At 54.8% G+C, this 26,526-nt stretch overlaps 1 protein-coding gene across 16 annotated transcripts in view; it reads left to right on the forward strand.

The window, feature by feature from the left end:
- Positions 1 to 26,526, forward strand: part of LOC129205056 (putative uncharacterized protein DDB_G0277255) — a 64,432-nt gene that overhangs the window by 14,438 nt on the left and 23,468 nt on the right. Inside the window, exon 1 of one of the 16 annotated variants that reach the window (XR_008576578.1) lies at positions 3,403 to 3,531. The exons of the other annotated variants lie outside the window; for them this stretch is intronic. The gene's annotated coding sequence lies outside the window, so the exon portion shown is untranslated. Of the gene's footprint in view, positions 1 to 3,402; positions 3,532 to 26,526 lie in introns of those variants that run through there. 16 annotated transcript variants of the gene reach the window in all.

The raw sequence follows: 26,526 nt of genomic DNA on the forward strand, positions 1-26,526 counted from the left end.
CCGTCAGCGACGTTTTCCATGCGCGAGTGTTGCGCATTCAAAAATCCCAAAACCACCTTCACTTCAGCAAGACCAGCAAAGATAAGAAACAGCCTTTAAGTTGGCTGAAATTAGCAACCGCGTCTGCCGCACAAAGCCCCGGCTGCCGTTAGCTGTGAGCGGGGAACGGCGCTAGCAAAGCACGCTGGCAATGTTTAACGAACCATCATCCGTCTTTTACCTGGTCCTGCTCAACAGAAACCTTTGTTTGAACCACGGGCCTATTCAGTCACGCTGCTGTCTGCTTATCGGGCAGCTTAATCTCCTAGGTATCACTATATTAATTTTAAAACCGGTCTTTATTATTCCCAGTCCTCCAGTGGGGCGGCGGGAGGGCGAGGAGGCGTTTCTGCCGCCGAGCGGGGAAGCCGGGCTCCCTGTTTGCCTTATGCCCGATACCCGCGCCCGCGTTAAAAACCAAACGCCGCGCGGCGAATCCCGACTCCCTCCCGCTCCGCGGGCGCTCGTGTTCTCCTCGGCTTCTCTTCGGGGAGGCCGCGCGTCCCACGCCATCCCCCGCATCGCCCCAGCGCGACGGCTCGCAGCGGGGACGCTGCGACGGCGCGAGCATCTCGGAGCATCCCCGAAGGGCGAGGGGGCGGGAGGCCAGCCCTGCTGCGGGGAACGTGCCGGGCGAAGGTGGCTGGCGGGAAGGCGGCCGTGGCGGGGGGGGGGGTGGGTGGGGGGGGCCGGGCCCCGAATTCCTGTCGGAGCGCTGTGCACACACGCCTTATCTCACGCGGCCGTGTTTGCGCAGCAGGGAGCCGGCCACCCCGGCGGGGAGGGAGGATGGCCGGCACCCGCAGGACTCCCCCAGCTCCCGTCCCCGCCTGCCGAGGGGGTCGCTGGGCTGTTTGGTGTGCCGCTGTAGACTTTTTAACAAGCTGTTGGTGTCTCCTGGTGCCTGACCACCCTTGGTGGACCTGCTCTCCGTGACTCGTCTCGTTGCAAATGTTGCGGAAGGTCGTTCGCACCTCTGGTCACATCCGTACCTCGTGGCGCTGGGATCCACCCAAGCGCCCAGCACCGTGTGATTTCAGAAACCAGCACCCGATGGTTTCCTTTGCAGCGCCCAGTTCTCACGACGGAGGGGTGGCGGGTCACAAGCATCACCTAGAGATGCCGCAGCGTTCACGCACCGGCTCCGCGTCCTCTCGAGCCTGCGAAACTTCCCCTCTGAAAGGGCGCTGCCGTGAAAACTGTTGGTGCTACACGTAAAGATGACCGATGCTTGCCTGGGTTGCCTGAAAAATGAGCCAAACCCTTTCTTCCCAGACCCAGCGGGGTGCGGGCGAGGGGACAGAGGGGATCCGGGACCCCCAGCAGATGGGTGCTCGGGGTGCTGCGGGACAGAGGGGCGGCTGCGACTGCGCGATTCCCCCCCCGATGCCGAAGCTCCCTGATCTCGGCCACATCAGGTACGTCCCCTCCCGTTGGAGAAAGGAGCCGAGAAGCTTTATTTGAGCAAAACCAGGGTGCTCCTGCAGCGCGTCTGCGCCGCTCGCCCTCCCCTCTCCCTTGGCCGTGGCTGTAATGAGCGCCGTGGGAAATGTCCAGCCCCGTATTAATAATACAAGATAGCAAAGCAAACACGCCTGGCCCGCTCACGTGTCCCTGCCAGCCACCCGGCTGAGCCGGCCTGCCTCGCCGTGGGGGCAAAGATGCTTTTCTTCCCCATTAATCGAGCCGGAGGGTGCCCGGGACTACCTGCGCACGTGACGGGCTGCAGCGGCCGCTGCCCGGCCACCCCTGCCCTCCTGAAGCAGCCCCTGTAATTGCATATTTACCCATCGGAGGCTCTCATTATCTCATTATCACGAGAGGTTAACCGAGTGGCTCTGGGTCACCGAGAAGGTCACTAGCAATGCTAGGAAGGGTTCAGATTCATTTGTTGGCTCGGCATCGTTTTGGCGCTGAGGGACTGATCCTGAGGATGCCGCGGACACGTCCCTTCCCTTGCGTGCCCCTGGCTTGCTCGACGCGGCGCACCACGCGCGGGCGATCGCAGGGGCAAGCTGAGCATCCATCCCCACATCCTTTCTCTTTGCAGCCCAAACACGCGTGCTGCGAGCGCGCGTTCCCTGCAAACAGCCGGGCAATTGCGACCGAGCCCCCAGCTTTTCGTTCCTCCGGTCAAAACGAAGCAGCTAATAGGGGTGACACGGCTTTTCCACGCAACACGCCATCGCCGGGCAGCGGCGTTCTGCCCGCGGCCCGCTCCCCGGGCGTTTGCATCGCCTTCAGCTCTTATCCACCCCGGTGAGGCAACGCAGGGACTAATAAACAGCCCGTCAGCACCGAGCGCGAGACTTGAGCTTAGAAAGAGCATCTAGAGAGAAAAGGATTTCCACCCCGCAGCAGGAGAAGCGGCCCCTTCCCCTTCCCCTGCCTAAGCTAACTCTTCTGCCGTGCCCAATAACAGGCAGGCGGAAACCCTGCCTGCGCTGGCAAGGGACAGAGGCTTCCCTGTTTGGATTCGAGATGGGGATTTCTGTGGCTGAAAGTACCTTTGTTATTTTTCCAGGAAAGCTTCCTTTTTGGCTGGCTTCACCTCTGCATAGGATGCACACGGCAAATTGACTGCAGCGATGAAGAAGGAAAAATATTTAAACAAGCAATTATGAATGAGCTTTGGTTGCTAACTCGGAGAGCAGTTTCCTACGCCTGTGTTAAAATCTAAGTGATTTACCCTAGAAGTCCAATCGCAGCCTCAGGAACTCATTAAGAACGCCTCTTAGATTAGAGCTTTGTGGCCGGAGAGGACCGTAATTAGTCTGCTGTGCTCATTAATCACTTGTGCTACTAGAAAGCTGTGCTCCACTTCCAGTTTGGGTATGCCTGGGAGCAGGTCCTGCTGACTGGTTCCCATTTATCTTCTCCCCGCTGGATTAAAGAACCTTTTAGCACCCTGGCTTTTCTCCCCGGGACGGGGAGGGGGGGACACGACACGATCCCACCCCCCCCAGCCAACTCATTTCTCAATGTTTCTGAGCAGCTTGATGGCGAGCCCCCAGGTCCCCGCCTGCGGCGCACATTGCCTCCTTGTTCCAGCCTTGCATTAACCTCACGCCTCTCTGCAGCAGAGCCCGGCTCGGCGTACGGCAGACGTAGCCAGCTCCGAGCTAAAGCCCACGGAAAGCAAGGAAAATCTTTCCCCTGGCTCTCTGAAAGCTTTGACTGGGAGCAGAGCAAGCTGCAGCACCTCAATAACTGAGCAAAGCGAGAGCTGCAATTCAAGCACTGCTGCCGGCTCTGGGCAGGAGGATGTGGGGAGCTACAGGCTGCCCAGCCAGAGGTCCAGAGACCTCCTTCCCACCTCCACAGTGCTGAGACTTTGCAGAAGGGAGTGTAAACACTGGTCCAGCCCTTCCCACCCTCCTCTTGGCCAATCCTGCAGAGCCCCACCCTACAAAGAGGGCCCAGGCATCCTCACCCACCTGGGATGCAGCAGCTGGTACCTGCCTGGTGGCTCCGAGGTGGGAGGATGTGACTGTGAGTAGCAGCAAGCGCCGGGTTCTGGTGGTTCTGTTCTCTGTGGCAGGGCTCTCCATCCTGCTCGGCGCGGTGGAGCTAGCGCCTGGGTGCTGCCCACAGCCTGACTTTAAAGCCCTTGACTTTACTTGGTTGTTTTTAAAAAGTTTAAAGTAAAAGAGTCAGTAAGCACAAGTGACTAAAGGGACCCATCCTGCCCTAGCTGGGGGTGCAGGAGTTGCAGCTTTGAGTGCGTTAAACTTCATTGTCATTGCTAACGAGCCCTTGGCTGTGATGTGAGCGTGCAGACCTTTCTCAAGGACAGAAGAGCCCTCATGTGGGGGGGCTCGGAGCCCCCAAGACCTGGCCTCACGGGTGGCTTTACTGCCTCCGAGGGATGCAAGCTGGCTCTTAGCAGGAGCGTTGTACCTTGCGCGCTCTGTTCCAGCTGTTCTCATTGCCCTTGCTGCAGAACAGCTGTGCCTGCCTGGATGCTTCCGAAGGTGGAGATCAAAGCTCTTGGTGGCCTTGGGGCTGCAATGTTTACCTGGTTTTTAGGAAATCTGCCTGCGGACTGGTGGTGCTGCCCTGGACTTGCTCTGAATTCAGGACGTGTCCCCGTGTGTTTGACACGAGCCACGGCACGCGGGCTCTCGTGCCAGGGATACTTGAGTCTGAAGGAGGTGTGCAGGGCACTATAGGTGCTTGTGCTGACACTATAGGTGCTTGTGTTTAGCAAGGGGTTGGTTATGTTTCCAGGGGCTACTGCGTACAAAATCTTTCCCCTCTCTCTCAACCATTGGGGTCTCTAGGTGTGAGGATGAGCACTCGGGGAAAATACCGCTGTGTGCACCCTGTCCTTCTAATCTTCTCTAGATATCTATTATGTACCACTGAAAGGCCAGGTAGGAACTATTTGTTCCTCCGGCCTGACCAGACTGGGTAATGCTTATGTTCTTACACGTGCTCTTCCCTCCCCCAAGCCTACAAGCCCCCTCTGAGCCCAGTGGTACATCCCACACCTGAATCGCGTGCAGAACTAATGGTGCTGGTGCCTCCACACATGAGGTGCTTCATCCCATGAGGCCTTAGAGACCGAAGCCAGTGGCGGAGTGCTCTCTAAATACCAATGACCTTGGCAACTTCTCCAGACGTGGCTCTGTCCCATAGGAAGCTCATGGTACCGAGGCTTCTAGGCTCCTTCAATGTCCTTGAGAACTTTATCTTTGTGAGTCACCATTAGCTGGCCTTTACAAATCTATGACATTCAAGGGAGTTTCCTCTTTGATCTGAAAAAAAACTGGCACAAGGAACTGGTGGCCTGGCCCCACGTTCCTCTGGTGGCTTTGGGGTGTGCCAGCTTCATGAGGAATGTGGTGGCAGGGCTCCCTGGGCCAAAACCTGCTTGAGTAGAAACTTCTCAGCTGTCTTGCATCTCCTGAGCGCAGCTCCTGTGTCTCCTCTTGCCAGGAGGACGGTCTGCAGAGAAGTGTTCTCCATAGCTTGTGCTCGAGCAAGGAGACCCTCCTGTCCTTGCTGAGTGGGGACAAGCTTGGGGTGACAGAGGGTGCTCAGGCCACGTGTGACCCCAAACAGCCCCGGAGCCCTCACAATGTCCCCCGCAGGGTGCTGGGCGAGAAGTTGGCTGTAGGGACCTCCTCAGGGAAGCCCCAGAGGTAACAGAGCGAGCGGTGCCAGGGCAGGGATGATCTGCGAGCCCCGGTCGCCTTTTCAGCAGCTGGGCCATGGACATCCCAGGGTGAGCAGCACGTAAATCCGTGGGGCAAACAGAGGGACCCACCGTGCTCCATCCAGCCTCCATAGAGCAGGAGGGGTGTGGGTAGCACCTCTCAGCAACAGGGCACCAAAAAGCTAAGGAACCATTTAATTGCTCGTTAGATTTGGCATTTGATCCGCAGGGGTGCCAGAGGAAAACCTCGCTCGCGTGAAGTCCTTAAAGGTACTTGAGTGTGTGAAGCTGGAGATAACGGCAGAGGGGAAAGGGGCACCCACCCACCCACCCACCCACCCATCGCTGCTCCGGCCGAGCAAGAGCTTCTCCACCCTGCCAGTGCTCACGTGCAGTCTCAGGGCTCTCCTACGCGCAGCGGCAGCAGCTAATCGGGAGCGTTTGCTCCTTGGAGGCTGGTGTGGCCGTTGCGTTGGTGGCTCTCAGCTGCGGAATCGCCGAGGTGTTTTGTAGGGAGGGGGAAGCTTTCCAGCTGGGAGCACGGCGGGGATTTGGTCCCGTTTTTCCCGTCGGGATGGTACAAATGCAGGAACGAAACGCTGAGAAGACCCTTGGCGCGGTTCTTCCTCCGTCGCCAGGCGGTTTTGGCAGGCTCCGCTTTCGGGGCGGACGAGCAAAGCGTGCTGTCAGGGTTTGACGGAGTCAAGGGAAAAGTTCAAGCACCTTGAAGTTTGACTGTGATTCTCGTTTAAGCTGGCACAAATCACCTCCTCCCAGCAGCTTTATGGGGCCTGCAGACCTACCTGTCCTTTACGCTGCAGAATGGGGGTTTCTGTTCAAAACCGGTACCAAAAAAAATAAATGCAGTGTGCCAGACCAGTCAGTCCCCTCTTAAACCACGTCCTCGAGAGGTGAGGTCCTAAAATCTGTGCCCTCCTCCCCGCCCCTCCTGGCAGCACCTGGAAGAATCAGGCCCTGGGCAAACAATTTGGAAAAAGAAATGCAACGCAGAAAATATTCAAGCCCCTTGGTGACACGAGGGGGAGGAGAGGAGCGGAGCGAGGCAGCCTGCATTCCTCCCCATCCATACATTATTTGCGAGGGATTATTTGCTCAACCCCGAAGCGTACGCGCGCGCACACAAATTGACAGCTGCTAAGAAATACAAAGCGCTGTATTCAGATGACCAATATGGAGCGTACGAGCCGCAGGCTGATGTCTCGAACGCGCCAGCTCTGTATTATTTTTTTTTTTTTTATCCCGAAGGATGGATGGGAAAAAGTCCGAGGTTGGAGCGGAGGAAACCTCGTGCTCGCCGGTGTAAAATCACGGGAGCCCTCCTGCGTGGGCTCGGACCTGCTGGGAGCCCGACCCGGCTGGGAAAGGGGTTATATATGCGCGTACAGGCGTATGCACGCGTACGGGCGTATGCACGCGTATAGGCGTATGCACACGTATAGGCAGATGCCCGGGGGGCTGAGGGCAGGTGAACGGAGATCTGCAGGCGGGCAATGAAACGGGGAGGCGTGAGCCAGGCTGTTCATTAGTACCTGGGTATGGCTGCCGCTGACCTGATGGCAAATATGAAATATCAAAGCGCTTGTCAGCACTCCTGAATGGGACAAAGAAAAGGCGCATTAATGATTAACTCCGCTAAAAGCTCAGGCTTTTTTATTCCCATGGCGCTGGGACTATCTCGCTGCCATGTGACATGCTTGGGCCATTTTCTAGCAGATTGGGGAAAGCTAGTGAGCAAACACAGGTGCTTTCGAGTCAGCGGCGCTGTCAGGGACAACCACAAACACCACCAGCTATGCCTGCCTAAATTAGCTCCTGTGTTTGCCTCCATTTTTTTTTTTTTCCCCCCCCTTCCCGGAGATTTTTACTTTCTAAGTCCGGCGTCTTTCGCTCCTGTCTTCGACTATTCACACGCAGCGTTAAAAGACGGGGGGGGGGGGCGGTGGGGGGGGAATAGAGAAAAGAAAAGGGAAAACACAGAGAAAGGCTCTTTGAACCCGCAGAGCTGCGCGGGGACCGAACGCAGGAGACCCGAGTAAACTAATTAAAACTACTCGGGTCTTTAACTGCAAAAACAAAGCGCGTTTATTGTGCTCAAGTGGAATTATTTTAGTGATCCTCGGCAAACACAAAGTGCCGCAAACATGCGCGGGGCGCTGCGATTGCGGTTTCTAATAAGCCCGGCGCGGCGTTGGGGTGGGGAGGGAGAAGGGAAGGGGTCCGGGGGGGGGGGGGGGGGGGGGGGGGGTGATGGGGTGGATTTGCCATCGCTCGCTGGGACTTACGCCTCGGACTACGTGTGTGACCTCCCCGGTGCCGCCGTTCAGAGTGAAGGTCCCTCTAGTGGTATTATTTGTTTTAATTTATTCCTTCCATAGCGCAAATCAGACAGACTTTCTTTTCCTGTTCAAATATTTATATATGTGTGTTATTGCACTATGCTTAGACTCCTTGCAATCACGCTGGGGCAATAAAGAACAGACTATCAGCGTGCGATGATAAAGGTACTTTGAGTAAACAAGCAGAAAATGAAATAAAGTTATAAAAACGAAGGCCCGGGATGGTATAAATGTCTACAAATAATCGCTATATCAGCCTGCCTGATACTCGGGCAATTAACAACAGCAACAGGGGTGAAATCGTACCCGAGCTGTGCTATTGAATTTAAATGCTGCCTCCTCTCCGGGCCCTTGAAGGAGGAGTAAAGCGTCCAGCTAACGGCGGGAGGGGACCTGCAATAATCCACACCGCCCCGGGCTCCCGCGGACCCCCTCGGGCTTCGGCTCCGGGGGGGGCTGCCAAACGCCACGGGGCGGCGAGGCCGCGCTCCCTCAATTTTATCATTGTGAAGAAAAAGGTCGAACCTCCCCAAAATGGGATTAACTCCCCCCCAAAGGGTGGAGGATTCCAATCCGCAAGGTCCAAGAGTTTGCTTCGGGCTTGCGTGTGAGCCTTTTGGCCGCAAACGCCCAGCGAGCCCGGCAAGGTCCCGTAAGCATCCGTGAGACCGGTGGTAGCCCGCGGCAAGCGTGGTGGTAGCATCCCTTGCCTCGGATGAAGTCACTTAATGTAAAGTGGATTAAAGTTGTATAAGCAGGAAAAAAAAAAGTTACCGTGGTTCAACTACTGGATGGCATCGTCGGGAGGGTCCGGCAGAGCGACCGCGCGTCTGCAAACCTGCCCTTGCGATAGCGTTGCAGGTCAAACGCCCGACGGCACCGAGCGGGAAAGTTTAATCCCAAAGTGGATTTCTACGAGCAGTGAAAAATGCAGGAGTTTGAAACCAGTGTCCAGATTTTGTACCAAGGACAACGATTGCAGATGCAGCATAGTTCACTTAGGGGGGAAATTAAAATCTGTGTATTTAGTGAGATTATGCTTGAACTGGTACCAATTTATTTTGCCAAATTGAGCTGCAGCCAATTTCTCTCCCATGCGATGATGGATAAATATCATTAAATAGGAAAAGATGAAGGCGATTGATGCCCTTGTGTTAGCAGGAACTAACATTGCGTGCTCGAGAACGAAAGGACAAAATTGGGGAGATTTGGATGCAAATCATCCAAACGAGACAGATTAAGCACGAGGGGCCGAGGGAGAACGGGATCCGGAAAGCGTGATGCTGGGAAGAGTGGGAAACTGCTCGGGTTGTGTTCGCCCAAGGGGTTCGGAACGGTGACGCAGAGTGGGAAAACTGTGTGCAGAGGTGTCGGCCCCTCGAGACACCCCAGATCTCGGGGGTCTATCACAGCCAGGGGTGCTGGGGCACGTCCCACCCCTGGGGAAAACGGAGCCGGTGCCGTCCGTGGTGGGGTCTCCTGCCAAGAGCTTCCCCCCACCCCGGCGAGCCTTCCCCACCTGGAAGTCGAGCCAGGGCTTCACGTGGCCGTTGAAGGAGGAGCTTAAAAGCAGTTCTCTTCTCGAACCAAATCTTTCGGTGTTGGAACTTTTGCTTTCCAGCAAAAAAAAAAAAAAAGTAAAAAGAATCTACAGGAGTGGCTTGTCATACTGGCTTTTGAGTTCTTTGCGTGGTTTTTGAAGAGTTTTTCCTTAGTTTGGGAAATCTAGTTGTTGCTAACGAGACGGCGGATGCTTGCTTAGTGAAAGCAATGTCTGGCGCTTTATGAACTGCAGTCGGTTTTTGGATTGAGGATAGAATTCATAGAAAGGAATTTTACAGGTAGTATCCCGGTGGGACCCCCCCCCCGAACGCTTCCTTTTACCCACTACAGCCTCACTCCCCCCAGTGCCAGCCAGTGCCCCCCGTCTGTATGTTCGGAGAGGCCAGAGATAAATCTCTGGTTTGCCATCTGTAGCGCGCGCACAGGTAGAGTTTAACCCTTCCTTTGCCTCCTCTCTAAGCTAAACAGCTGCAGTCTCTGATTTCTTTTCTAGTCTCCGATTTATTTTCTAGTTTGGAATTTTTTCCTATATATTTTTATTCCTCTTTATTCCAGCAGCAGTTACAGTGGATCTGGTGGCTAGGTGTCGAACACAGCTTTTGCTCAGTTTCTTTTTCTCAGGTTTTTTTTTACCGAGGTGCCAGGTTCTCTTCCCTCCATAAATCTTCCTCTTCATCAGACAGGCTCTGAAAGTCTGACTAGATTTCCCTTAGACCTGCTGCTTCTGGCCTGCAGGAAGGGAAGAGAGAAGCTTGGGTCTGGGGTGCCTTGGGCCGCTCCAGCGTAGCATCACCACTTGGATCTTTCATAAAACCATTTTAGTCGTCGCCTCCTAAGAAAGGTTGCAGGTTAATATTTCCCAGCATTGTGCAAAGGTGAAGCAGACCCAAATTTTCCTTCCCGTAGAATGGTTGCTGATACAGTTCTAAATATCACCACTCTCTTCTTGGGTTCCCCGTGACTACAGGCCCTCTGGGTGGGATTTTCTTGGCTTTGTCCCATGATAGTTTATCTGCTTGCGGGCACTAAGGGCGCTTGGTCTCTGTCCCCAGCTGGGGAGATTCCCGGGGGCTTTCCGGGTTTGGACGCGTCTCTACCTGGCTCGTTCGGGACAAGGATGACTCTTTGCAAAGCCGGTCCTTGGGAGGACATGGAGAAGTGATGCAAAGCGTGGTCCAGCCAAGCCGCGCTCGGTTTCCAGCACAGGCAGAGCTGGGGGAACGTGCGGCTGGCTTTCGCTTCCCAACGCATGTGAAAGGACTTGCCCGGGTGTGTCGGTACCTGCCCGACCCGGGGGTGGGATGTTCTGCCTCATCCCGGGATCCGTGGCCCGGAGAGGGCATGGAGAAACTGGAGCGGGTCCGGAGGCAGGCAGGGATGGGCAGAGGATGAGGCACGCTGAGCTCCGCAACCCGTGCGGGGTTGTCACGGTCCGGCTGAAGGACCCGCGGGGAAGTCACCCCGGGTGTTGCAACATCCCTGCCCGCCCCCGTCAGCAGCTTTTTGGGAAATAACCGTGAGCCAGGGCGCTGTCCCAGCCCCAGCCGTTCGGCAGCGCAGCAAAGCAGAGGGTTTGGGCTGTGCTCGCAGATGTACAGAGTTGTGGGGTTTGGTTTTTTTTTTTCATTTTTTTTCACTGCTCTGTAAAAAGAAAAGAAAAAAGGGGGGTAGAAAAAGGAAGCGATACTGTTGCAATCAGCACGGTGTGTGATAAAGATTTATTACAGGTAGAAAGCAAATAAAGGTATGGTAGGAACTTCTTTATTACCCATATCATGATTGCTTATGTGATCAGTGACCTGGAATACATTCAAATTCATGTTAAATAAAAGCCTAATAGAATTTCTTTTTTCCCCTGCCTTATGGTGACATGTGGGCAGTAGAAAGAGCGGCCAATTGCCGTGTTTACCCGCTTCCTGCTTTTCTGGAAAGTCAACAGTTTTTAAAGGCTTAGGCTGGCTCTGAATGAAGAAACTTGCACTGGTTTAACTAAGGTCATTGACGGACAAATGGGATGGAACTCGGGTTTTTCTTACCACGTTGCTGTGCCAGGCTCACCCCCCGCCACCGGCTGGTCCCCCGCCTTTCTCCAAGCCCTTTTCTCACTGCTTCGAGAGGAGAACATCACCACGGGCAGGCAGCAGAGGACTAAAACGCCCCAAGGCGCCCAAACGACTCGCAGAGACCACGTCCATCACCCAAAGCGGTCACGAACCCAGCCAGGCGCCTTGGTCTGCAGGGCAGCCCAACCTGATGCCACCCCCGTTCCCAGGCGGTCATCCCCAGGTCCACCAAGCCTTCTGCTTTGGGCCGAGACCTCAGAAATCCACCGTGGCCGCACCTCCAGGAGGTACCCACGGGCTCAGATAAGGTCTTATCTGCTCACGGCTTTCAGGCTTTTCTTCTTTTGGTGGTTCATCCATCACTAGTTAACAGGGTCCCCTCGCTTTGTGCGGTATCTTTAACCTCCTGCAAGCAAACACCCTTTGTACGCATGTATCTCGCTCCTTGATAAAGCATTGTATTCCTTCCACCACCAAAAGCGCTCGCTGGTGGCGTGGGGAGAAACAGTCCATTTAGATAAAAAGCAATTAGCACCTCCTAGGCTGGCTTGGTATATATTGTTAAAGAAAAGGGCCCTCGCAGGAGGCTGGCGAAATTCCTCCTGCCTGGAAAGAAGGCAAAGAAAAGCCGAGGTTATTTCAAAGGAAACCTCTCCTACAGATTTGGAGGTGCTGGGTTTGTTTGGGTTTGGGGTTTTTTTTTCTGAAAAATCAGGCAACAAAACTATCTGTCTTGCAGCTTTAGGCCAGGATTTAGGTTCTGGTAAACAAGTTGCTGTGGTCTCTTGAAGATGGAAGAAAAGTTAGTAATAAGCTTTTTTTAAAAAAAAAAAAAAAATAAAATAAAATCCCATCTTTCATTTGCTCCTGTGCAGCATGGTCCTGGTGCACCCCGGCTGCTGCCCCGGGCAGGTCTGGGGTGGTGGCAGGGGGTGTTTGTTTTGGGGGGGATTGCAACCCAGGGGCTTGGCCCAGCGAAACGTTTTGATTTATTTTGTAGCCCCCTCCCCTCGGTTATATCGTTAGACACGATGGGCTTTAACACCAGTGCGAAGCAGTTTCTGCAGGTCTCTAGGAAGAGCCATGTATCTTCATTTATATGTTAATTTGCATTAAATAAATGTCACTATAAACAACTTGTATCTCGGGAGAAGGTGGAAAACATATGGGTGTTTGCCAACCAGGGGTTATTAATTTTACACTTTCCATCTGGAGCCTATAAAGGGTCCATTCCCAGGAACAATAAAGATCCAAGGTCGCCGGAGAGCGCAGGGAAGGCCACTGGCAGGGCTCGGCGACGTGAGAGCCGTAAAGCCTTTGTTCCACCTCCGAGGTGCACATGCCCACGTACGAGCGCCTCGTCAAAGCCCGCACGCGTGCTGGGACATGCTCTCCTCTCCTGATGAACCATCCCACCCCCGGTAAACCTGAGAAGCAGCCGGTGTCTGTGCCAGGAGGAGGCACAAAAAAGGGACACCGTGCCGGTGAGGGGGCGGCGAGGGAGGAAGCACGGAGCTTCTCCCCGCCGCCAGCGATGCTGGGAACGTGACGTTGCTGCGGCAAAGTTCTCGCTGCGTGTGGAGAGGAGCGGGGTAGATGTCCCGCACCTTGCCGAGGTCCAGCCTGTGCGTGGGTGGGAGGAGCGGGGAGCGTGAAGGATGCAGGTGGTGGGAAGCGATGAGGTTAGTAGTTCATGCAAAAAAAAAAAAAAAAAAAAAAAAAAAAGGAGCAAGACTGGCCGAAACGGCACCCCTTCCCATCTGCACGTCGTGTTCCTTAAGAGCTGCTGCAGGGAGACCGTGTCAAGACCCAGGGAAGGGGAACGGGAACGGACCCGTCCTCGGCACCCCGGGGCCACGGGTCTGTGCTGGCCGCCCCAGGGCTCAGCAGAGCTGACGGCGGGGCGGTGGCACCCGCTAAAACCAGGCTCACGGTGGCAAAAGCGTCAGCAAACGCTTCCAAATGCCGCCGGGACGTTGTTGCCACGTACGGGCTGCCGCTTTTCAGATGCTTGTGCGAGCAGCCCCGTGCCCCTCGCCCGCCCCTCCGGCTCCTCCTAACCTGTCGTCCTCTTGCTTTCTGTGCTTCTCGTTCCCTTTCTCCTCCTTTTGTTGCAGCCCTTGTTTGCTTTTCTCACCGCCTGCCCCTCTCCCTTCTCACCCCCGCGTTTATTGGATTTCTCTCCTCTTTCTTGTTTCTCCTGGGCTCTTTCCTTCACCCGCTTTCCTGAGCAGGAAACAAAACTCGATGGTGTTGGCGTTGGCTCTATGAACTTTCGACCCTCCTGGGTGATGTTCGAGTGAATTCGAGCCGCGGTTGCATAAACGCGCCTTTACCCCTAGCACCTGGATCCCAAAAATCCTCCTCCCAGGTGGCCCGTGGTGCTGGGCTTCCAAACCAGGCTGGGCAAGCGCATCCCAGCGGGACCCGAGCCGCAGGGAGGAGAGCGAGGGGTGACCCCGACAGTGCTCGCAGACACCCGCGCGAGGGCCAAGAACGCGTTAGCAATGAGTCTGTCGGTCTCAAGGGCAAAGGCAACCCAAAACCGAGCGGATGAAGCTGCACCGAAGCGTCTTCACTGGAAACAGGCTGCTGGTTTTAATTTTTATTTTATTTTTTTTTTTAAATTCCCTCGAGTCTCCTGGTTTTTCCAAATCTCCTGGTGTTTCAGTCAGGGGATGTTGCTCTCTAAACCAAGAGGCCTTTTGCTTAAAAAGCCCCCAAAACCAAAAAAAAAAAAAACCCGCCCCACTTTAACTTATCACAGGAGAAAATGTCAATAAAACACCCAGGTTCTTCTGGGCACCCAGGTTTCACTCTAAAAAGTGGGTGAGGGGCCCGATTTTTAAAGGGCTTCTCGCGCCTTAGCGGGGTATGCTGGAAATGCTCCCTGGATACTGGCCATCCTGGCATGTAAATATCCTTTAAAATTGGTTCCCTAGGAGCCCCGAAAGCCACCGGGACTTATGCTCCTAAGTCATTTAGGCAAGCTGAAAACGTCAAACCCGGAGCTCCGAGTAAGCGCTCCGTTTGTTCGGGTGGGGTTTTTCGAGTTGATTTACTTGCCGTTTGGGGGAGAGAAAACTGGTTTCGCAGTGTTCCGAAACACGCTTTGAGAGCGTCGCTGGCTGGTTATTTCGCAAGTAGTAACCCTCTGCAAGAAATCACCTCGTGCAATCATTTCCTAGCCTCCCCCAGCCCGTGAAAGGGGAAAAGGGTGCAAACTATAACTTTTACTTTTTTTTTTTTGGTAGCCAAAGAAATCCAGCCCTGAAGGCAAGGGGACGGTGGCTGCCGGGGCTGCGGGGTTTTGCGTGCCGGGAGCCGGCGTGCCCTGGCTCACAGGTATCCCGTCCCCACCTGCCGCGATAAAAACCTTCCCAGGGGAGGTTCTCCCACCCGGTTAAACACCCACAACCACGCCGGCCGCCTGCAAGCCCCCCCGTTTCCAAACACGCGTGGGTTTGGGGATTTTTTTTTTTGTTTTGTTTTGTTTTTCGGGGTTTTTTTTGTTTTTTCAGACCTATAAAGCTAGCCGGCCTCTTGCCGGGTATTTCCATACTCCTCCCGGCTCCGTCCTGCCCCGTTCCCAGTCCGAGCTGTCCCGTAACAAATCTATTCAGGGAGGCCTCTGAAAAGGGAGAAAGAAATGCCATCCATTCAGCAGCCCCTGCTCCTTCTGACACCCTCTGTCTCCCCATCCAGTTCATAAAGGACTTTCTGTTGGTTCGCGGCAACCAGGGAGCAGGAATGCCGCCGGCCGATCATGGTTTATGTCGTCTACAAAACACCAACAGTATGGGGATCAGATGACCCTGGACGTGTTTATTGTAGTAGGGGAAATTAGCAATAAATAAAGGCAAGTGGGCAGAAGAAAACTGGGACCCTCTGGGACTCTTGTGTCTATAGGGTCAGAATCAAAAGAAGGCTCGATTTGCTCCTATAATTTAACCCAGCCCCTGGGCTCCTTTATCAGAGCAAGGACAAGGACATGCTAATCTGAGTGCCCATAATTTAACGGAGATATACTGTACTTACACCGTGCATTTAGAGTCGCCCGCACAGTCCCGCGGGGCCCCCGCTCCCGGCTGAGCCGGTGTTTGGTGTGAAGCTGGCTGCAGCGGGCTGGGCCCCCGTCGCAAAGCAGCCAATTTTGGTGCTTTGGGACTATTTAACGTCCTCGTGGGGTTTCTGGCCGGGGCTGCCTGAGCACAGCATGCTAAGGGGTGGGTTTTCACTGGGGTGCTGATTTTTTTTTTTTTTCTCCCCCCTCCCGAATCCCATCCCTGCAGCGTGGTGAAGCAGGGGAGCCAGGCGTTGCCGCCTCATCGCCAGGGGATGGGTCCCCCCGGTCCCCCGCCGTGGGGCTGAGCTCAGACACGTAGGCACCGGGGAGGGGGGGTGCGAGCCCTCTCTTCCCTCGCACCCCCAGCACTCGGCCCGGCCCGGCGGAGGGGAGGCATCCCTGTGGAGCCGGGTCCTGCTGCATCCCCTCCATCCCACCAAACAGCCAGACGCGGGTCACCTTCCCCTCCGGGCCCTTCGTTAGGAGGTTAATGGGATTACCCGGCGGCTAAGTGGTGCGTGCACGGGAAAATGCGGTGCCGGATGAGGTCCCGGAGGCCCTGCGTGCCTGGGAAGGACGGGGAAAATGCCCCTCTGTGAAGTGCCACCACCAAGTCCTGCTCCTGGGGCTGCTGGTGGCTTCGTGCCGGGCTGGGGGACCTGGATTTCGGCTCACATCAGCTTGGGAGAGGGGTTTTTCCCTCCCTTCCTACCCATTTGGCTTGTTCCTAAGATACTTTCTCCTTCACTAAGGATTGTTCTTCCCATGGAGAGAGGGGGGAAAAAAAAAAAAAAAAAAGCTGGGGTTTTCAATAATCTGGGATGGCAGAGCAAGCCAATAAATTCTCTGCTTGAAAGATGAAAGACGACAGTTCAAGAAGAAAAAGAATCCACCCTAACAAACTTGGGTTCCCCAGCCCCGGCGTGCTGTGGCACGGGTGTCCGTGCCCTCGCCACACAGCCCTCTGCCCGGGAACCGCGGGGGCCGACAAAGCCTTCGCTTGCCCTTCTAAAACTCGCCTTCAATGGCCGAAAAAATTTCAGGTTTTGTGGTGAGGGGTTTTTTTTTTTTTGTGTGTATGTATGCGCGCACAGATGCTTTTATCCATCCCTGCTCTGTAAGCGGGATCAAGGCATTTGCAGTTTTTGGCTCCGGCAGCTCGTGGGGGCTGGGACGAGTCCCCGTGGGGGTCACATTGGCATCAATATTGGTGCCCGGCAGCTTCAAAGGGGTTCCTGGCCAAAAACCTGGCCGCCACAGCAGTCCCCTTACTGTCTCGCTGCCGTGACCCCCGCGCGTGGGCAGCCTGTGCCGGCATCGCCGCATCCCGCCGCCCCGGGAGCGATGGAGCCGCCACAAAACGCTTATCCCGGGCGCCTGCTCCCGCGCCTTCCCTGCCGAGGCGGCGGTGGGGAGCGATTCGGGACCCCACCAAGGGGTAAAAGCCTCGTTACGTAGAATAAAATGTTAAACCGGGTGATAATGGAGGAAATTAATAATGCCCAGAAGACGATAAAGGTAAATATAATTGTAATGTAAACATAATGGCTTTAAATATTGGCTTTTATGTGACAGCTGCTCTCTAAGCACCTGCTTTAGGCTCTTAGTCACAACGGTAATTTACAGGCAGCAGCTTTTGTTGTGTGGCACAAAAAAAAAAAAGAAATATCCCTATATTCCCATTGTCTTGGGTTTTTTCCCTTCCATTGCCTTGCACGGGAGGTATTATCGACCGTGCCTCATCCCCGACCCGGTGAGACACGTTCGCGCTGTTAAAATCCTGATGCCAGAGCGCGGAGGGCCGCATAAAAATAACGCTGCCGCCCCTTCCTCGGCAGGGGCTGTGCTGGCTTTCGGGTGGCCGGGATTTTTGGGGCCAAGAAGCGCTCGGGGCTGGGGGCAGCAGCTCGGGGGGCGCAGGAGCTGCGGGTGCCCCAGTTTGGGGGGGGACGGGCCCTGCGACACCAGGTATCTCTTGGCTTGCCGGGTTCTTGCCTAGGCATCGTTTGGCTGGTTAAATACGGGGTAGCGGTGGCGAGGTCGAGCGATGGAAACGGCTTGAAATGCTGATTTTTTTCCCACTTTTACGCAAACCTTGCTTTCTTTTTGGAATACATAGTTGAATGTTTGGGAACCGCGCTGTCCCTATATATTTTTTTCCCCCTGTAGATGTTTGCACGCAGGTGACGGGGGGGATGCAGGGCTTCCCCGGCACAGCGGCACCACCGGCACCGGGTGCGTTTGTGGCCCCAGGTCCTGCCCTGGGAGGGGGCTCCGGCATCGGTGGGCCCGCGGCACAGCCGGTGACCGGGTTCACCCCTGCTGCGTCCTCCCCTGGGGGGTCCCTCGCTCCCCGTTTTTTGCAATAGATGTTTTCTCCCTGGCAGCGAAAGACGGTGCAAACCTGGCGGCAGTTTTTCTTCGGGCCGCCGCGGCGTTCTCGCACCGATGTGCGGTGCAGGAGTTGCAGGGGCGGCTGTGACTGTAGAGATTATTGCACTTCTCGGGGGTTTTTTGTCATACTTTGCTTGTTTTAAAATGCCAGTTTCCAGAGTCGTCTCATTCTGCAATGAGCTTCTCCCATTCACCCAAAGAAAAGTAAGCTTTATTTCCCCCCCCCCCCCTTTTTTTTTGTCATCCTCAAAACCCAGGAGGGAAGTAAAAATTACCCCCATCCAGGATTATTTGTAATTATGTCCTTTTAAAGGTCATTCCATCACCGGGCATTAGTTTCGCGGGGTCCTTTCCGAGCGCTGGTTGTCAGCAGCAAAGCATTTCCGAAGGAAACTCAACTCTCGGGAGCGGGATGGGGCGGCGGGTGCCCCGCAGAAGGGTCCTCCTGCGCCCTGGCAGCTTTTTCGCAGCGATGAGGAGTTTTGCCTCCGCACGGGGCTGCGTTTCCTAATTTTGCAGAAGAACTGCAGAGCCGAGGGGGTGTATCACAGCGGATTTGAGGGCCGGAATATTCCCCCAGCCATCGCGATATCGGGGGGGCACGGTAAACTTTTACCTTAAAAGAGCTGTGGGGATGGATAAGAGATGTGCCCGAGCTCCGTATTTACTTTAAGATTAGCGGAGAATTGGCTAGAACAGCGTGTTTTCTGTTGACTCTGAAAACAAGCGTGGCCCTGGCCCGGGCTGAACCCCGTGGGGGGACAAGCCCCATGCCGGCAGCGCGCGGGCAGGGTCCCTGCCTGCAGCTGGGCGCAGGTTAAACCCGGCAGGAGCCCCACGTTCAGCCTGGGACGGCAACGGCTGCGGCAGCGGTGGCTAGCGCAAGCCCAAGCCGTGCTGGGGCGGTGAGCCCACCGATGCTTGGGGGGGTCAGGGGGGTGGCCGGGAGACCCGCTCGGCTCTTTTGCTACTCCGGGATGTTTTTTAAAAGGTAATGAACGTACAAACATGGGAGGGAAAGAGCACTCGGGTAGCGTGGCTTAGGCTCGTGATAGAAAATTCAAACAATATTAGACTCAAAAAGTCAACATTAGACACACTTCTACTAAGGACCTACAAACAAACAGAGTTCCTCTGTACACACATTAACAAACACAGCTCGGAGGATGATGGCTGCTTTCACCTTTTCACTGCCTCCGTCTTCTACCCGGCCGTCGGCGTGGTGGTTGGCGGTGGTTCCCAGCGCCGGGGAGGCTGCGCTGCGCAGGGCTCGTGCTCCTCCGTCCCCCCGCTCTCCTGCCCGTGGACCCTCCGCAGGGTGCACAGCCCTGGGGCTCAGCACGTCCTCAGGGGTTTTGTCCCTCGGGGTCCCGAAAAGTCAGGAAGAGTTTGTGCAGGGCGAGCAGGATTCGGACCTCGCCGCTCTGCGCTGAGGATGAGGAGCACGGCAGAGGTTTGCCCAGCCCTGGCCAGCGGCAGAGCAGCGGGGTGGCTTGCGGGGAGATGGTCCCGGTGACGGGGGTGGCCAGACCCATGGAGAGCTGGAAATACCCCCGGCAGCACCGTAGCTCTGCAGAACCCAGCGGGGCTGCTCGCGGGTACGAGGAGCCTCGGGTACCGCCTGAGCTCTGGTTTTTCCAAGAGTGTTTCTAACGCCTGGAGGGGCATCGAGCCTCTCCTTCCCCAAGACCCATCTTTCCCCCGGGGCCCCTCCGCTTACGGAATGAAGCGGGAGATGATCTCCTTTGAAAATCTGCCCTGATATATTGAACCGAACCAACGAGCCCCGCGTTTCGGGGGGGGGGGGAGAAGCAAGAGCAAAGGGAGCCCTTGGGTCCTGCCGCCGCCGTCTCCTCTTCTGCCTTTCACCCCGAAGATCGGGGTGGGGGGGGAGCGAAGGGAAAGCCTCCCTCCTAAAGAGCATCCTAATTGTCATTGCCCCCGCGCGAGACAGTCGATAGCACCCGGCCGGGGCGGCTGCCGCTCCTCCGAGTCCCCGGTAATGCGATGCTCTTCCCCAGGATCAAGGTATTAAGGTTTAGGTTATTTGTATTGATTTTATGTGCTGCCATGCTGTGTCAGTCATGCTCATATTTGTGGTTCACAAATTCCTCCTTTAAATGTCACAGCCATTTCATCTCCCTCTGCCATCAATACTTCCAGCCACGGGGGCTGTTTATTAACCCCCGGTGCCGGCTCCTCGCGCGCGCGCCGCGCTTCTCCTTTCCAGACCCCTTTTTATTAGCAAAAAAAAAAAGAAAAAAAGAGGAAAACCAGAGTTACTTCCCCACAGAGGGAAAAGACCTTCCGAAAGCGCATCTCCCCGCCGCGGGCGACTTGCTCTGCACAATTTTTGGGCCCTCTAGTGGTTAATGCCATTTTTGGATAAAATATCGGTATTTCCCTGGCGCTGCGGTCGTGGCGGCGTTGCGCGGCTGTGGCTCCCACCTGGCAAAGCCGGGACCGCGTTTGGATAACGCGATCGCCGAGCGAGCGGAGACCGGCAGAGACGGCTTCATCAGGAGCGCGCCTTGCCCGGGGATTCCCCTGGAAAAGCGGGAGCGGGTCTGGCACGTCACCCCCAGCCTTCCGAACGCACCGCCCTCTCCGTGCAGTGACCGGGAAGCCCCACGGATGCTTCCGAATATATAGGGATAACGACTGTATTTATTAGCGGGGGTCCCATTTTCTTTGCGATCCTTTAACAAACAGGCAGCGGAAATAAAAACAGCAAACATGTTTTCCCCTATTCCTCTGCAAGCGCTTCCTTAAGCTTTTATTATATTTGGCCACGGGACGTTTGGTAAACTTACTGATGATATCAGAGAATGATTTTACAAACAGTAAAAGTTACACTATTGACACCTCCAAATTCGGGAGTATTTACATTGCGTTAGGTGCACACTTGCTCGGCGAGATTAACAAACATTACTCGAAAGGCTATAGCCAAATCCACCGTGGTTGTTTATAAAACCTTTACAACTCATCAGCTTCCACTAACACACTGGCACTGTTCAATTACCATCACTTTTAGAGAGCCTTAGCAAAACACCCAGTGCCCATGTAAATAGACAAATCTGAAAACTAGCTGGTCTGTTGGCTTACATACTGTAGGTAATGTTTTCTTTTGCTCAAATTTGTTCTAGAAACTAATCACGCTCTGATAAAGCCATCTGCAAATATGAGAAAGATTGACATCCACATGTCAAAGTTTACACAGCCTGACCAAGTGTACATATAGTGCGGGCGACGCGAGGGCCTCGCCGCGCCGAGTTTCGCGGCGATGCTGCTGCGGGGACCGAGCCCCCTGCCCGGGCGCTGCTCCTCGTGGCCCGAAACGCGTCACCTGCTCGGGGAAGGGGGGGGAAACCCACTTATTCCAATGCAAAGGGCAGATCTTGGCATAGCCCCGTTGGGATGGAGATGCTCTGCATCCCCGGCTCCCCCGAGGCGTCAGGGACCCCGGCCCCGGGATGTTCCCGCGCTGGGATGCTCCAGCAACCGCCTGAACTTATCTTCCACGTCCCAGAGCATCTTTCCCTCATCCCCCTTCTCCGGGAGGGGGAAAAAAAAAAAAAAAAGCTCTTTTCTCCCAGGGTTTTGCCCCGGGTGCGTGCAGGAGCCTGCGCGGAGCCGGTCTGCTGGCGGGGTACCCTGAGGCATAAGGATGCCGAGATGGTAACGCCGCAGCGGGGCTGGGGGCGAGCGGCCGTGCCCGTGCCGCCGGCTGCCATTCAATGCTTTCTGTGCGGCAACGGCCAAAAAAAAAAAGGTTGGGAAAAAAAAAAAACAACCCCAACTTTGAGGTGAAGCTTAGCAAAAGGTTTTGACACAAGACTTGTTATCCCGCCGAGGAGGCATCGTTAGAGTTGGTCCAAAGTACGGATTTCCGTTTGGCTTTGGGTTGTTAAACACGGCTTTTGTTGACTCCTAAACAAGGCCAGCGCTCGAGATTTGGAGCCGACCCCGGCGGCTGGCACCCAGGGCCTGAAAACCCAAATACAGAAGGAGAAAATAAATCACTAACGTTTCACTTAATCGTATTGCTAAAGAAAGGATTTAATGGACTTCCCGTCCTTCTTTTAATCAAATAGAATATCCTGCCCGCACGGGGCCGAGCCTGGACATTTGCCTCGCCAGCGTGGCGAGGGAGCCAACTTGGAGAGCGTGCCGGGGCCAGCCGCCCTGGGCTCAAATCCTCCTTTTTCAGGCCCCGTGGGCCTGGGGCGGGACCCCAAACTAAGACGCTGGGGGCCACAGCCGCAGGCTCGGGAGTTGCCGCCGTGATGCACGTCCCGCCCGTGTCCTCTGAGGCTGCCCGGGGCCCCGTGTGCCCTCGGGAGATGGGCTCTGCTACGGCTCGCCTTGCTGCTCTTGGCAGTATTCGTGCGTTGTGTTGGAGCCAGTCTGGGATGGAGAAAGGAGGATTTTTTTTTTCTTTTTTCTTTTTTTTTTTTTTCGTTGAGCTGAAGGGGAAATGCCACCTCCAGCACAGCGATGCTCCAAGCGGAGGTCCCCTCCCGCGCTCTCCTGGGCACTCTTTTGGGGGTTCCCAGGGCGGAGAGCCCCCAGGTAGCATCTCGGGTACCCTCGGCGCTGAGCCGGAAGGTTGGAGTCCTGGATGCTCCTTTTGTGCCAAGCGGCTGGAACGGCCGCGGTTGGCTTTTTCCATCCGTCCCGGTTTCACCTCTGTATTTCTGAGCTAACTGCTTTCTCAGCGTCTCTGGTAGACAGACAGACAGACAGATATTAAAGCAAAATTCACGCTCCTTCCCCGCTCCCCCTGCTCCCAGCGTGGCTGAAGGATGCTCGGGGCTGGCGCTGCCGGACTGCGGGCAGCTCTCCGCTGGGAAGGGGCGGCGATGCCACCCCACCTTTCCTCCCATGCCTGCGGAAAGCCGGCCCTGATCGCCCAGGCTTCGTTATCCTGTGAAGGGGACCTTGTCCGAGGGGAAAAGCTGTCCTCCAGAAGGACTTGTAGCAGAATAGATAAATAAACGGATAAATCCCGGCTCACGTTTAACAGGGGCTCGAGCTGCAGGTCCATCCGTGCTAGCGTTAGGTGTTTAAGGCGACTCGTTTGAAAGCACATCAGCATCAATCATTGTCTGCTGCTACTTGAAAACCAACGCTGATAGACTAGCGGGGAGCAAAGCTTTCTGCCTGCCTCCGCAGCATGCTGCAATTCAATTAGTCATGGTCAGAGGGTGGCATTATTATTCATACATTACTGATTGTTCCCAAAGTAAACAGCGCGAGGATGGGGTCTGTGATCCTCTCCGTGCCCTTAGCCAGGACACAAAGGGAAATGCGATGCAGACCCTGGGGTGGGATGTCGTTTGCAAACTTCACAGTCAGATCGCGCTGGGTTTCACCCTCCTCGCAGATAAGTGTCGGTGTACGCATACAAAAAAGCCCCGAGATATTTTACCCCAGTCAATTCGGTGATGGTTGCTTTTAGCACTGATAACTTTTTTTTTTTATTAAAAAAAAAAAAAAGCCACATGCTAATTTTAGATAGGATGGATAGCTTAAACTATGCAAATACAAACCCTGTCACCGCAGAATATAATAATGATCGACAGCTCAGCAATTAGCAGTAAATAACCGCGCTATGCAACACAGCAATATCATTTGCATGCTCGCAAAATAGTCACCCCAAGCTGTAATGGCCTGTGGAGCCATCTGTTTATCAGCGGCACGGCGGCGAAAGCCAAGCCAGGCGCGACGCGAAGGCTGACCGAAGCGCTGGGGACCCACTTCTGCCCTCGCTGGCCCTCGGGGCTGCAGCGGCGGTCAGCCCTGTGCTCCCCCCCCGCCCCGGAGCAGCCAGAAGGGAGAGGGCTGCTGGCAGGATCCCTAATTGCTTTACACCTTTCCGTCTGTCCCCGCTCTCCCCCCCCCCCCCCCACCGCTGGGTTTATCACTTCTGCTAATGGTGCAAATTACGGCCCAGGCCGATTTCCTCGGCTTGCCCACGGTTTAATAAGCGAACGCGAAGCTGCGGGGAAGGGGGCGAGCGCTGCCGCAAAGCGGCGACGAGCTTGTAAGAGGTCGTAGCACTGGTGAAAACAAAACTCCTGCCCGCCTGGGTCACCGTCCGCTTTCCTAGCGATGCTGTGGAGCAAAACATGCGGAACGATGGAATAATCGGTCGCTCTGGGCAAGTCTTGTACTAAAGCAGAGGTTTTGGGGTAGGCTGGCGCCCTGGTCCAGCGCAGCACGTGGGCACGCGCAGGGCTCAGGGGTATGGTAAAGTGTTTCAGGGTGTGAGCACCCTCTGAGTGAAAGGGCATCGCAGTGAGCAGAATGGGAATAAATAGTCACGGGTAACCTAACCTGTGCAGGCGCTTTTATATGTGTTGGAAAATCTGTCTTCAAACGTTCAAGCTTAGCTTGGTTAAAGGCCTGACTATACATTTCCAGCGTTGAAAAATGCGGCGTGTCTCACGCTAGGTGAACGCAGAAGGGGTTTAGATGCCATCACGTAGTGAACAAACTTGTGACCTCCCCCTTAAACTTTGCGCTTCAGAAACATTCATGAACTATTTTGCCCAAATAGTCTTTTCTTTTGGGGCAGGGGGGCTTGAAATGCAGGCGGCATTTCTTCTTTTCATCAAAAAAAAAAAAAAATTAAAAATAAATTGTACGAGCGTATAGAGAACTAGTCTTCTCCCTGGAACCAGCTCCTGGCTCCTCCCGCGGTGGGGATGCTCTCCCCGGTGCAGCTTCTCCTCCGCTCCCCGGCAAACCCCTCCTCCAGCCCGCTAATGGATTTGCACAAAACTCGAAGGAGCGCGATGTACGCGAGAGCCCTACTGCCTCCAGAGTTATTACGGGGACCGACGGGCGGCCGCCCTGCGAATCGGCGTATTTGCTCCTTTTCCTCGGGGAAGCCGGCTGGCTACAATAAAAACGTGCTTTTTCATAACCGCTTGACAAAATTCAGGCGTGAGGGAGGAAGATTGCTTTGGGCAGGGTGAGGATGAAGAGGAGCTTCCTTCTGCGGCTGTCCAAGGCGCGTGGATTCAGTGAAGACGTTGCGGTGGCTGGTGGTAAACGTCTTCCAGGCTCACCAGCAGAATTATCGACGGGGCCGCGCTCATTCTGGGAGCACACGCAGCACAGAGCTCGCAACAAATCCCACCCAAAGGAAAAATAACCACCTGGCACTCCAACGGACTCTAGTTTTCCCTTTTTTTTTTTTAATTTTTTTTTTTCTTTAAAAAAGAGGCCATCTTCACCGTCTCATTGATATTCTTCCCCTGCCCTACTCCTCTTCCAGAGGACCAACCCAAACCCAGCAAGGGAGCAGCCGCAAACCTCCCGAAATGACAGATGCAATGCCTGGTGTCAGTCAGCGGCGTGATTTTGCATAGCGGTACTGTTCTGGCCCCTTGACAGCTTGATTTAAGGCCGCCCTCGCTTGTCGTGTTGACATGACAACTGTGGGATATGTCGTAAATATCCCAGGAGTGGACAGGAATTGTGGGGCTGGATTGTACGGCCGGCATTGTACGGCATGTGGCTGAGCCCTCAGCCCGGCCTGGCGGCCAAGCAGGGTTTGCTGGGGTTTTGTTTGGAAAAGAAAGAAATAAGAAAGAAAAATAAGAAAGAAAAGAAAGGCGGGGGGGGGGGGAACCCAAAAAACCCTACTAAAAAAAAAGAAAGTAAACTTTATTTTGGGGTGATTTTGTAAGTCTGCGGTTGTGGGATCACTCACGGCCATCAAGGAGCCAGGCGGGTGAAAGCCGTCAATCACCCAGTGGTTTCCTCAAAGGCTCAGAGATCTCCCTTCCCCTCCCCAAGGCTGAGCTGCTGCAGAAGTGAAGCCAAGGCTTTCCAAGACCTGAAGTGGAGGACAGGCTTTTAAATCTGGGCAGGCAGGATGACGAGAAGACGCGTTACCAGCGTGAAGTCTTGACCTAAAGCCCATCAAAGCCAGGGCAGGGTCTTACCGAGCTCCGTGCTGGTCGCAAGAGCCCTCGGAGCCAGTTTTTTGGGGCGTGTTGGAGCACATGGCATCCCCCCCAGCAATCCCGAATCCCATTGATGTTATTGGCCCGCTCCCACCACGGCCACCCCATCCCGCACGCTGGAGCAGACCGTGAGCAGGAGATGGAGATGAGGAGGTCCCAGAGGCACAGGCACAGGCGCCTAGCGCTGCTCTGCTGAGCAGCATCCCAACGGCTTGTCGGAAAACAAAGATTATCAATAAAACGGTACCATTGGTACAAAATACAGTTTTCCAAAGAGATGATATTTGAGCAGCGAGTTGTACCGGAGCAACAGAATTTCGTGGTTTCCTGAACCAGAGAAACCAGAGCAATCTGTGCTAGGAGAAATACCTCGGCCACCGCCTTCGAACCTATACGCTCAGATTGACCCAGCTGAACGGCTTTTTCTCCAGCTAACATCCACAGAGGGTGACATTTCCATTCTGGCATTTTCTCTCCGATTTGGAGTTTATAAAGCAGCACACACGCATATCGAGTTTTGTTTCAAATTGAAATGAGACATTATTGAAACAAAGGAAAAGTTTCCTCTCTTCTCCCCCCATTCTTTTCCGCTATTATACGCGGTAAGACAAATGATGGGGAAAAGCTCCTTCCCACTTTTTCCTTTTCTTTTTTTTCCCTTTGTAATTTTGAAAAAAGACCCCAACTTGAAAGGAAGATGAGCCAGAGCAGCAAGGGAACAAAACCCATCAGCAACTCCATCGCCGGGATTTTCAAATGTTTAAATGCACCAGGGTGACAAGGGAACAATCTCTGTCATTTCCAAAGTTTCCCTGAGCTTGAGGAGCTGCAGAAAGGAAAAGAGGCGAAGGGGGCGGGGGGGGAAAGGGGGCAGTAATGACAATTCCTAAATATGAGGCATCAA

This window comes from Grus americana, chromosome 3 (genome assembly GCF_028858705.1).
Source record: "Grus americana isolate bGruAme1 chromosome 3, bGruAme1.mat, whole genome shotgun sequence".
In the NCBI taxonomy this organism is placed as follows: Eukaryota; Metazoa; Chordata; class Aves; order Gruiformes; family Gruidae; genus Grus; species Grus americana.